A 13,190-nucleotide genomic window follows, 5' to 3' on the forward strand; every position below is an offset into this window, starting at 1 on the left:
ACCGTCAACACCACCCCACAATTGCCACCGTCGCCACCGCCACCGCCACGGACAACGATGTCGGCGACAACGACAAATAAAAAAAAAAAAGTTTGGCACAGCGCACGGAAGCATGCTGGCGGCATTCGCATAACGATGTCGGTGACTGTTCTCCAGCTCCTGGTCCTTTTAGTCCTCCAACCACCACCACCACCACCACCACCATCATCATCGTCGTCGTCGTCTCACTCTATACTTAAATCCAGCTACAGCACAAGCGTTCGTTCGTTCGTTCTTTCGCTCACTGCCGCAGACTGTGGCGCACTTTTTGAAGTTTGAGCTAAGTGACATGCTGTTTATTGTTGAGAGTGTTAAAATGTGCGCCCTGAATCTACACGCCTGTGTGTGAGTGTGTGTGTGTGTGTGTGTGTGTGCGTGTGTGTCTGTGTGCGTGTTAGACTTGCTGTGTGAAGCAAGAAATTATACGACAAGCTTGAGCACCGCACACTGCCTGAACGTCTGAATCTAAAATACTTGTACACAGTGAAGAAAAAATTTAATAAAGCGAAGGCATATCTTAGATGACTATTATAGTAAATACAGCAACATCTATAGTTAAAATGAATTACAAAATTTTTGAAATAGAATTTCGTTATGTCTACTATTTTAAAAAAAATTTGTTTTTTTTTACCAAAAGACTAAAAAAATCTCATTTAATTTTTAACATCTAAACAATAAGTAACTACATAAATGTAAGTAAGTTACTTTACTAATCATTTAAATATAGAGAACAAATTAAGTAAATTTTTAAATCCAAAAATGAACAAATGAATTGTAGTTATAATCACAATCAGAAAATAATTGAATTTTACAGCCCAAACTATAGTAAGCCAAACTATTTCTGTGATTTATCTTCAAATGTATTTAGAAATTGTACAAGGGAAAATTATAAATACCAATAAGTAAAAAAAATTAAAATTGTAGCAATTTTAATCTGGCACCCTTGAAATAAATTTAAATTATATTTCTATTTTAAATGAATCTTTGTTTTTAATAAGTAAACTCGAAAAGTTCAATGGACCGTTTCTGCTTCTAAATCGGAATCAAACGCAAGTCGGTTTAGATATTACTTAATGGCAAACGATTTCAAAACGAAACTAGGAAAATAATTTTAAATAGAAACGGAATAGAAAGCATGTAGATATGCATTTTAAATTTCTTTAAAAGCTAAAACGGTAACAGATTAGTCATTTTCCAAATTAAAAGTTTATAATCTATATATCAATTTATATCAAAGTGAAGTATAATACTTTAGTTAACATATTTTGCCTTTTATTAGATACATAAGACATTTTATAAAATTTTTATAATTTTGATTATTATGCCTACTTATAAAATTTTTATTTTTATTTACCTATACAATTTCTACTTACAAAATTTATAATTTCGATTTCCAATCTATTCTTAGAAAAGTATTTATTGAGGAAATCGTGGCACTGGTAGGTATATAAGAAAATATCTTAAACTGTTTCAATATAAAAAAATTTTCCTTAAGATATACGAAAAATGATAAAGCTGTTAGGTTAAGCTTTAAAATTTTCGAACGAAATTTAAATCAAACACTAGAGAACTAGAGAAATTAAATTTAATAATTTATAAGAAGTAAAACTTTCAATAACAGAAAACTAAAAATTTCAGCACTCAGTTATTCAAATTAATTTTTCCAACTATGTAGAAAACTTGTACAAGGTATATAAATGCAGAATTTCGATAGCCTCTTAACACATTTCTTCAAGTGTATTTCGACAATTGGTTCATCTCTATTTTGTTTTTATTTTTATTTTTTTTTTTTTGTAGATTTTTTTCTTTTTTTTTTGCAGTGTTGCTTTTCACTAAACCTTCTGCTTGTTCACGGTTCACGTTCTCGCCGTCATGCCGCCACGGCAAACATACAAACAGACAACCGACGACGGCAAGGCAACATGGTCGTGATGGTGCGGTGGGGCGGGGAAGGGAGGGGAGGGGCCAGGGATTGGTTGCTGGTAGCACCGATGGTAGCTATGTAATCCATGAATATGTGTGCCCAGGACAGTAAAGTTGCCGGTTGTAGAAACGGCAACAGAGGATGGCAACTGGCAATGTAGCCGTAGCCGTTCGCCGTTTGCCGTATCCATAGCCGTAACCGTCCATAGCACGTACTTTAGAAATTCCATGCAGATGTGCGCCACACGCCGAGACGTGTGTTTTGATTTTCTGGCAAAAAACAAAAAAAAGGAAAAAAGGAAAAAGGACGAAGCCAAAGCTCAACGAACGAACGAGCCCGCACCCTGAAGGAAAAACAAGCAAGTGGAACTTGCTGCTGGTGGAATGTAGGGAGGCAGCAGCAACAGCAACGGCAACGGCAACGCACGAAAGAGCAACCAAGCGAGCAAACCGTGAAAAAGTGTCGACAAAAACAGCAATGGCAACAGGACGACAGCCAACCAGCCAGCCAGGCAGTCAGTCAGGCAAGACCCCCAAAGGAAAACAGCAGCTGCACTTGTTGGTGTGAGTAACGAGCGATGCGACGGACGCGCCTTTTGCTGAGTTTGGACAGACAAGGGTTGAGTTGGGGGGTCGGGGTTTGATGGGGGAACATTGAGTGGCAGAGTGTGGCAGGCGACCCCAACACTAACGGAATAATTGCAGCCAACTCCAACCACCGACAAAAAACCCAAACCCAAACGGATGCCAGACGAACAGGCGGCGGCAGCTTGCGTTTGAGTTGGCTGATTTTGCACACAAAGGTCGTGTCGGTGGCATCGGTGGAATCGGAGTAGATGGGAGACGAGGAGGAGGAGGAGGAGGAGAAGGAAAACGTGGAGCAGGAGGTCGACTGAGCTTGCTCTTTATTGTTTGTGGTGTGGGCGTGTGGAGGATGGGGAATGGTTATGGGTATGAGCTAGGCTGTGGCTGTGGGTGTGTACAAGTATGGGATTTGTGCTCTCCATATCCATCCATGGTGTTTGGCAAGTGTCGTCTAGTTGCCATTGCTGGATGTTGCTGCCTGGTACCCTTGTACCCTGCATTTCGAGAGCAATAGTTGCTGGCGTAAATAAAATTTCGTGATATTTCACGAAAATGTTAATACTTTTCAATTTACAGTTGTCCGGGCCATTATAAACTAAACTTTATTTATTTTTCAATATGTTTTTGTTTTCTGTGTACTCTTAAAGCTTACAAAATTTATTGACAATAAAAAAAAAACAAGTCATATTGCTTGATATAAATTGCTTATTTTGAAAAATCTGTACAATTTTTTTTTTTTAAGGCTTTATTTAACATTAACTTATGTATTTAAGTAAACCTATTATGAACGTTAAAAAATATATTTTAAAAAAGAAGTTTAAGTCAAATAATTCAAGTCAAAGTCTGCTTTATGATTACTTATTATGTTTTTTTTTTTAACTTTTTGTTGGGTAATTTATCAATTTTTATTCAAACAATTCAGTGTTAATTTGAAAATTATATCTATAATTTTTTTTCCAATTGTTTAAATAATTAAGCCAAGGCTTTGAGCATAAAATTCTATTTAATATTCTACAATTTCAAAACTAATATAGTTTCGAAGATTTGTTTTCGACCATTTAATTGAATATTTTTTTTAGCCACGCTAATTTTAATTTTGATACTTAAAATGCAATTAAAGTTTTAAAAAATTAGTTTGATGTCTGCCCCAGTTAAAAAAATACTGATATTATGCCGAAAAGAAAAGAAAGAGAAACAGGTTTTGTATCCTTGTTTAACTTCAAGATCTAAATTTCCTATATATGTGATGATCGCCTCACAAAAAATATGTACAAATAAAAGGTATCTAAAAGTCGATTTCCCTGCACAAACATACCAAATTGTTGCTATTGTACTAGGCATTCCATTGGAGCTGTGGAGATGTGGCTGGTTCTGGTTGCCTTTGGCATGGCATGTGGCCTGGCATAGTATGGCTTTTTAGCCGCAGTGGCGGGGCACTGCGATGGGTTGCCACGTCCGCTTATTCATCCGTTACGTACGACCGTCTGTTCTCTTCAGACCCATCAGACCTCCCACCCCTCGACCGCTTGGCTGGTTACATGAGAAAACTTTGAAACTGGAGACATGATAACGGCCTGGTGCGGAGCAAAACAGTTGGACAACGGACATCTGGGGACGGACCGACAACCCGACAACCGTCCAGTCCCCAACGGCACCTCCCTTACCCTCTCGAACGAATGGCAGTGGCAATGTCTGATTGTTAGTTGGATTTAGATGGTGAAGAGATGGTGTGGCTCTCGGTATGGTTGTGATTCTGGTTCTGCTTCTGGTTGCCACTTGGCAGCTATAGAAAATTGTCATAGGAATCATCATCGGCTTCGTTAGATGTGGATGTGGTGGTGGCCTCAGTGGTAATTGCGGGACATTTTGTTGCCAAAGTGCTGGAGCGTCGACGGAAATGATGGCAGAACTGGGAGTTGGTGGCAAATGCGGAAAAATAGGTGTGGGAAGGCCAAGAAGAGGAGAAGGAAAAACAGGTTGGAGGATGGAGGGCGATAGCAACACAGATAAACGTTGAAAGCAGGCAGGTGGCTTATGTATGCGGTGGGGAGTTCTGCTTGTGATTGGGCATCTCTTTGGGCATTATTTTTCCTTCTTTTCTTTTTTTGTTGTTTCTTTTTTTTTTTTTGTGTGTGTGCGTAACTTTTTATCCACGTGCTCATCCTTCACATTCAACCCATCTGCCTCATGGCCTGACTGCTGCTTGTCACAGGTGCTCCTGCTGCTTCTGTTGCTATTGGAATGAGCACCGGGTCGTATCCGTAATGGCTAAAGAATTACATACTCACACTAAATTGGCTGAAGCAGGAAACGCTGTCGTTGCTTCATTAAGCAGAATTTCAGATGAGGCCAGACTCTCTAGACCACGGCCACGGATGATGATGCTGATAGCTGATGTCTGCAATGGTGTAGGAAAAAATTAGTTAAAGACCAAATCGGGTAATATCTAAATTATTATATATAGTATATATGTTTATAGGTAAATGTAGTTTCGGTTAATGCAGGCATTTAAATATTATCAGTAAGATATATCAGATTGCAAGTTAAATTGTAACAATTTCTTTGTGATGGGGGCAACAATAGATCAATTCGTTTACTGGATGGAAACTTGAGTTTTATTAAGAATAGAAATAATTGAAGTCATAATTTAACATAATAATGCTGATTTTCCATTTTCGATTAATATCATTAAAAACACCATTGTCCATTTTTAAGGATATTATTTTCTTATAAACCTTTAAGTTGTTATACTTTTTTTTTGCCTCTAAGCGAGATGTAAAGCAATGACAGTCTCTTGTACTGAAGTACTTTTTCAGAGAAGTCGTATCACTTCATTAAGAACTAAGTTTGGTATAAGATTTTTAATGTATTTATTACACAGGCCGACATGATTTTTGGTGAAATTAACTTAAGAGATTTTCCTTACAAATTCGTTTTTTTTTTAATATCCAGATTTTGTAAAATCAGGGGATCTGGTGTTGAAAATTAGGCATCAAAAAGTATACTATAGAAAGTTAAAAATTGTTTTTTTTTTTAATTTTTAACAAATTTTAGAATATCCTGTTTAAGAAAACCAGCTCTTGTTTGGAAAGATTACGAAGAAACAATTTGCTAGATGCATTCCAATAATTCTTTAAAATTAAAAAGCGAAGCTCTTCGAATTCCTATAGCATACATTATGGTTCAAATTTTACTCATTCTACAACTATATCCAAAGTGTAAGACATGTATTATACATTATAACAAAGAAACACTTCTTTGATATTTTGTAAATTGCTTTTAAATCATGCCTTATATATTAATAGGTTAAAATAATAATGTTTTTGTATAATAATTTGTTTATATTGCAATATTGCAAATGAGGTCATTTGGAATAATTCCAACGCATATTTTTTTCCAACTCCTGACGTGATGGAGAAAAACTAAGTGCAGGGCCGTGATTAGCATCCCCAAATTACTATAAGAGAGCTATTGAACTTAAAACACTTTTTTATGACCTCAAAAATGTCGGCCTGTGTTATTATTATTATAAGAACAAAAAAAACTTTTAAATATCTTTTAGGTATTGATATACTCTATAAACAATGTCGATGACAATTGACAATGCATTTTAAAAACTTTACAATAGTTGTTTATTTATTATAGACACGAATTTAATTTTTCGCCTGTCTATAGCATACATTAGAGAGCAAATAATCGTCTTCTTGTAAAAATTTGTCTGTATTTTGTGACACTGTGCATCCGCTGCCAATGCCGTTGTAGTTGTTGTTGTTGTTGTTGCTTTCGTTGTATTTTGTATGCGCATGTATTTAAGTGGCGTCAGCGGCAGACAGCTGAATGTACATTTAGCGTGCTGTTTGCCAGTTGTTTGTGCGTGAGTTTGACTCTGTGTGTGTGTGTGTGTGTGTGTGTGTGCTTGTGTGTTTGTTTGCCAATGTATTACACTCGCCAGGCTTGCCACTCCATCTCCATCTCTTTATCTTGCTCCAGGCGTAATGCCAACAGGAGCAGAAAGCAGCAAGAGCTTAACTTCCTAACACGCCACCAATTAATGGCAAAAGAAGAAGGACGAAACGGCGTCTCCGCCTCCTCCTTCATCGCCATCTGCGTCACCCGCCATTCCAACCACAGGATGTGCGACTGTTTGCAGATTTGTGCTCGAATTGAAGGCAAACTTTAAGTTGTAGACCAATGCATTTCCCGTTTTAGCAACTTAAGCTGTAACAAATGTGTTTTATAGCCTGTGAAACCAAAATGTATCTAATATAGTTGATTCCTAAGGCTTCATTTATAAGGGATGGCAATGCACTGAGATTGAACTTCATTGTAATTCCAATGATTCTGTTTTATAGAGATGGGGACATCTTTTGCGAATCACTCTCATTTTATTGTTTGGAAACAATTAGACTTAGCTGACAAGATTTTAAATTATAAAAATCTCTAAATAATAAATTATGATAAACCGTGTAGTCAGAAAAAAAGAGTATTATAAACAAGGACCTATAATTCAATTTTATTTAGCAGAAACCAATTTTCTTTTTCGAGTCCTGAGATTAAGTCTTTTTGATCAATTTGTTTATGTCTTAAATCTTATGTGATCATTTATCTTCTATATTTGTAAAGCAAATTGACAATTTCTCTAAGCTAGGACCAACGAATAAGCAGCGATCATAGATGAAAAACGAACATAGCAACGGAAAAAGAGACAATTCGAGATTGGTCAAAAATTACTTACATGATGTAAGGGGATAAAACTAAGAAATACTATATACTACATATTAGCAGGACATCCCCAAATAAACAGGAGTAAAGCTTTGCTTCTTAGATATCCTTGTAAATATTAATCCTTATAATAAAACTTATTAATTCAATTTTGTTTGTTATCTTTATCTATATATCATTTGAATAAAAATGTATGATTTTTTTTTCTGAACTTGGAGTTTTTGACTTTTGTTGACTTTTTAAAACACTAAATTATTTGGTGCCCTTTTTTATTTATTATTTAAAAAGAAAGAAATCATTAAATTTACTAACCAAGTTTCTACATACCTAGAGAATCTTGAATATATATACAGACACATATCTATTTTACTATGTGGAGAGTTTTCTAAAGTACTTGAGTTACTCCAAACTGGAAAAGAAAAATTTAATAATCTTGATGGAACACACAACCTTTCAGTATAGCTTCTTCGTAGGAAACCGCCAACTAAGTTGGGACTTGAACTTAAAAAGATTGAGTTTCCAACGAGTTGTGAGAATAACGAATCCTAAACTTTTAACCAGTTTATTGGTTCTCCATGCAAAGGCAGATCCTTTATGATATTCATCTTGGGACTACGACGTTTCGAAATTGCGTGTTTGAGTCAAACAAATATATAATAGTTCATGGGTATATCGCAATCGTTCCCCATAGACAGGAACAGGTGATAATTCACTCTGTGCTTAATCCGAACTATTAAGTGAATTCATAAGAAGTCCCGAGTTTTTGAGAAGTAACTAACAATTTGTGGATATTCATTAGAAACGGATCATTCGATATCAACTAAATAGATTATTTAAACATTTTTTTTTCTATAACTAATAGCAGTTGATGTTATTTAGTTATATTTATGCATAGTAAGTGGGTTGTACAATAATTTATACTTTGATGTCTGAAATTTGTATTTAAGTCCACTTGCTGATACCAACACAAGGTTGCACAAACCGTAGAATCAATATGGATAAGCGGGGAAAACGAAAATAAAAACACTAGAGTAAAGGTGAATGTGTGTGTGTGTGTGTGGACAAAGAGCGGGACGTCGAAGTGCGAAGAGTGAAACCATAAAATATTTCTTTTGCTCGTCAGTTATACCTTTTTAGGTTGCTACGACGAATACAAATACATGCACATTTAATCCAGACACATACACACAGACACACACGCATTCGCACACCCGCACTCATACATACTTATGTATGTATTTACCCACAGGCAGCAGACAGCAAGTAGACCCCACAATTTCCCCACACCAATTCAAGCAAACAACGACCACAAAACAGCCTTGATGACTGACGAGCCACTGGCGCCCATCAACTCCAACTCAAACTCAGCACCCCATTGCCAATCCTCCGATCCCCAATGCGTAGGCAGCAACGGAAAAAGCATTTCAAGCGTCAGGTCACGCTTATTCCAAAGTTGAAAGGTAGACGGGCGGGGCCGTTGGCTGACGAGGGGGGGATCGGATTTGCTGGGTCCGGGTGTCAGACAACGACTTTAGTCCGCACTTTGGTCCCAAAAACCCAAAAGTGCGCGGCCCCAGCAGACTTTTTTCGGGCATGGCTTTCGTTTTTGGCTTTGGCTTTGGCTCGATGCCGCCAGCACCGGCGCGTGCTTTCTGCGTTAAATTTAATGCGGCAAAAGTTGTATATGAGAAATGTGGCTGGTGGGTCATCTGTGGAAAGGTAGAGAATGGGTAGCTCTTGACATGTGGGGGAGACAGAATGAGAGAGAGAAAGGGGGAGAGCCGCAGGCGGCTGAAGTCATTGACGCGCAAAAGGGGAGAAAAGTCGACGAGGACGCAGCAGGCGTCAAATGGCAACGCAGTCAGCATTTAAAAACATGATTCACAAACACACACACCCACACACACCGACACACACAAACACACGTACACGAAAAAGGACGAAAGCCAGAGCAAAAAACTTTTGCCACTTGTCGTCATTACACAATTTACACAGTTTGGGGATAAAAAAAATGGTTATCCAACCTTTTTTTTTTAAAGCCATAATTCACATTGGTTGCAAAATTCAGTCTGTTAGATAAAACCTGGAGAGCTTTAATCATTGCAATTTGCAACTAAATATAGTCATGCCAAAAAATTCTCAACTATTCCCCCAAGTTGCAGTAATTTCAGGAATTGCAGCACAAAAAGTGAAAAAGGCAAAAAGTATAAAAAAAGCATGGCAAAAAATACGTTGCCTACTTTTGCGGGCCATGGCACTCAAGTTACTTGCCAACTGTGCAGCAGAAGCAGCAGTAGCAGCAGTAGCGGGCCCATTGTTGACAAGCACCCAACAACAAGCAACTCAACCGACCCACTCAACGAATCCAGTTCTTCCTGCCTTTTCGCTCCCCTCAATGCCCCCTTTCCATTCACCAAGTTACCGAAAAATGCCCCAAAACGAACAAGCGACACGCGCCCTGGTCCTGCCTCTGAACACAAAATGTCGACGACAGACGACGTCGCTGCCAAGCCAACATTAGCATTGAAGTGCAAACGACGCCCACACACACACACACACACACACACAAAGACCCACACATACAGAGAGAGAAAGAGATATGGAGGAAGGATTGGAAGGCAGCCAAGCGCTACGAGGCTTGCCTTTGCCACAGTTGGAGCACTCACGCAAATTTCAATTTTTTTCACACCACTGCTTCTGTTTGCCCTCTGCCACATTGCGGGTCTCAGACTCTGACTCGGCAACGTTTTGTGCTCCATGTGGCACCCACCCGACAAATAGTAACGAAAAAATTTGTAAAAAAAATCCAGAGAGACAAAATGAATAAATGAAATGGTGAAATGGGAGATAAAATAAGCCAGAAAGTTCATTCGAAAAACTATAAGACTATACACTTATAATTCACTAATATATTCTCAGGAGTTAAATTTAGTTCCTAGTTAGAATTAAACCAAATCACTTGTATATAGTTTATGAAAGATGGGAAGAAATTAAAGAGAAGTTTATTGGAATCTTTACAAATGTCGGATGGATTATATGGAAGTAGGATGCCAGGGTAGCATTATGTTTGGAACAAAACATCTATTGAAATTTTTGATATGCATTCGAAAAACGAGTATAGTTGTGATTTTTAAATTAGTCGCTTTTTCCGAAGGTCAAAGTTTATAGACGAACATTTTAGAGGCTCTACAAAGAAACAAAGGAAAAGTCAAAAGTCATCAAAAATATGTTTTAATTAGTTTTTCAACGTTTTCTTTTGACTTTATAGTACAAAAGGTACATTTAAAAACATTTAAAGCTTGCTAACTATGCTTATGAAACTATGTTTTCTTCTTATTGCCTGATCCTTAACTAAGTTTATATATATGTATATATATATTTTTTTTATCCTTTACTGATGTCAAACCAAATTCGTTTAGTCTATTTTTGTGGGGTGTACATGCCACTATGCTGTCGGTCTACGTAGCACGCGCCAGGACACACAGAGCTGCATGCAACGGAACGATCCACACACACAATCACACAGACACACACACACCCATAAACATATACACAGACGTTGAAACACACTCCGGCACTGTCAGTGGCAATGGCAAGTGGGAGGAAGGAGGCAGACGATGGCATGTGTATTGTACGTGCTTTTACACCGCACAGTGTGGCGCACTTCCTTTGATTTAGTCATTTTTCTCTCTTTAGCCGACAACCGTCAGGAGCTGGAGTTAGAGTTGGTGCCCATAGAGCCATAGGAGCTGAAGCAGGTCGTGTCGGGCCACTCCCTCGACCGCACGTCGCTAGTTGGCAACAAACACACACACACACACACACACACAACCTGCCATTCTATTTCTCCTGCCATTTTGCCTATGCCACCCATTTTCGTTGCGGTAGTGAGCGCACTTCCGAAGCTTTTCCTGTGGGGTTTTTCTTGGTAAGGTCTGTGCCGTTTGTTTTTTTGTTTTTCTTGTTTTTTCTTTTTTTTTTTGTTTTTCTCCTCAGTTGTTGTTTTGTTTTGCAGTTTGATTTTCATTTCTGTTTTGCCACCAATACCTTTTTTGCTTATGTTGTTGTTGGAATAGATAGCCACGACCTCGCACAGCTGTCCGGGACTGTCCCTGATCCCGAGTCGGCGGATTGGACTTGGGTCTGAAACTCAGAAACCTTGCTCAAATTAACACCATAAGCAACTGAGCCAAAAACAGTCTAGTAATGAACGAAATGAAGGATTAGTTTTAGAACTTTTTGTATATGAAATAATCAAACAATTACATATTTGGAAAGTCATCGAATTGAATTAATAATTTATTTGGTTTTTAGTAAGTATAAGTATTTGGATCCTTAGTAAGTTTTCTAATGTTTTTCAATGATCAAAAAAGTATATTTTACCCCTAATATAGTGTATACTGAATACTCAGCTAGGGCAAAAATTAAATGCCCGAGTTGTAGCCACACGGTTGTATGCATTGTACGGCTGAATGAGATGCGGATGGTTATATAGCATTGGTTGCTTTGGTTTGCTTGAGTGGGTGGCATCAAGTCGACCAGAAACATTGGCAGTAGCAGAATTTTAGTTGTTTTTGCTGCTGCCATTTGTTGGAGCTTAGTAAAACTGATGCCTGGTGCTTTTTACCGTCGACAACGATGGCCATGATGATGATGACGAAGCTGCCGCTGGCCCTACCCTGGCCCTGTGGTCTGGTCTCGGTGTGGCTATAAACGATTTATGTGTGTGCCACCATCTCCCCTCCCCTCAGCAATCTCTCCGACCATTCCAGATGGCAGTATTCAAGTCATTCGTTCAGCTCAGTAATTTGGCTGACAGCGCGACGGCAGCTGGGCCAAAAAAAAAAAAAAGAAACCCAAAGGGGGCTGATGTGGGTGGGCATGTTGTTGGGCATGTCGTGGCCCTATGCATAACGCTTGAATGTGAAATCGGAGAGACACACGTGCTTGATTCTGATTGCACCTGAACAAGTGAACAAGAAGAGACTCTCGTCGCATTCCAATTTTTCCAATATTTTCATAATCTTGGTCAGTGTTGAGTGTATGTCCATTGCCTTCCAAATTCTAAATTTGTTGAAATATTCAATTGCAAAATATTTTTTTTCTATTCCTTAACTCTCTTCTGGTGCTAAGTATATCGATAATGTGTCCTTCTACACTTGGTTAACCTTTTGTCTGCCGGCTGCCATGGATCCAACCACCGCAATTTGCTAGCATCAACTTTGTTGCCATGATATAGCTGCCAACCTACGCCATTTCGCCTCGCTCTTGATCCCGCTGCCTGCCCCGACTAGAGACTACACACACACACAGGATGGTGGACCTCCTTTAGCCACCATCACCCAACGTATTTATCTAATAGTCCTTGCTGCTGCTGTCACAGTTGTCTTCCTTCGTCTGGTGTCTGGTCCACCTCCTGCCGCCCGGTCACAGTCATCCCCGTCGCCCTTTGCCTGTCGCCTGGCTTATTATTTGCCATGACTGCTGTTCCTACTTGTTCTCCATCCACCGTGTCCGTGCTCTTGCCATTTGCTGGCTGCTGTGTCGCAGAAGTTTTGCCTCGTTGGTGTTATGATTTCGATGCGGGCAGCCGAATGGCAAAGTCACTGACGACGACCACCATTCCGCGTCTCTCCTGGCCTTCTCCTTCCTTTCTACCATCTACCATTCACCCACAACTCCAACTCCAAGTCAACAGCCTCGGCGTCGCCACCAACACCACCCGCAGTAGCAGCAACAACAACAACAATAACAACACCAACAAAAAGCTGGCTAACTCGCCTGCTGATGGCATTGACGCAGTTAACCCAGTGAACAATATAAATCACTCAATTAAGTATCGTTTACGTAAACAAAATTATTAACACAATTTTCAAGTTAATCTATGTATCTAGTTTATTGTTATAGGGAAAAAAATCTGT

This window comes from Drosophila willistoni (assembly GCF_018902025.1).
Source record: "Drosophila willistoni isolate 14030-0811.24 chromosome 2R unlocalized genomic scaffold, UCI_dwil_1.1 Seg167, whole genome shotgun sequence".
In the NCBI taxonomy this organism is placed as follows: domain Eukaryota; kingdom Metazoa; phylum Arthropoda; class Insecta; order Diptera; family Drosophilidae; genus Drosophila; species Drosophila willistoni.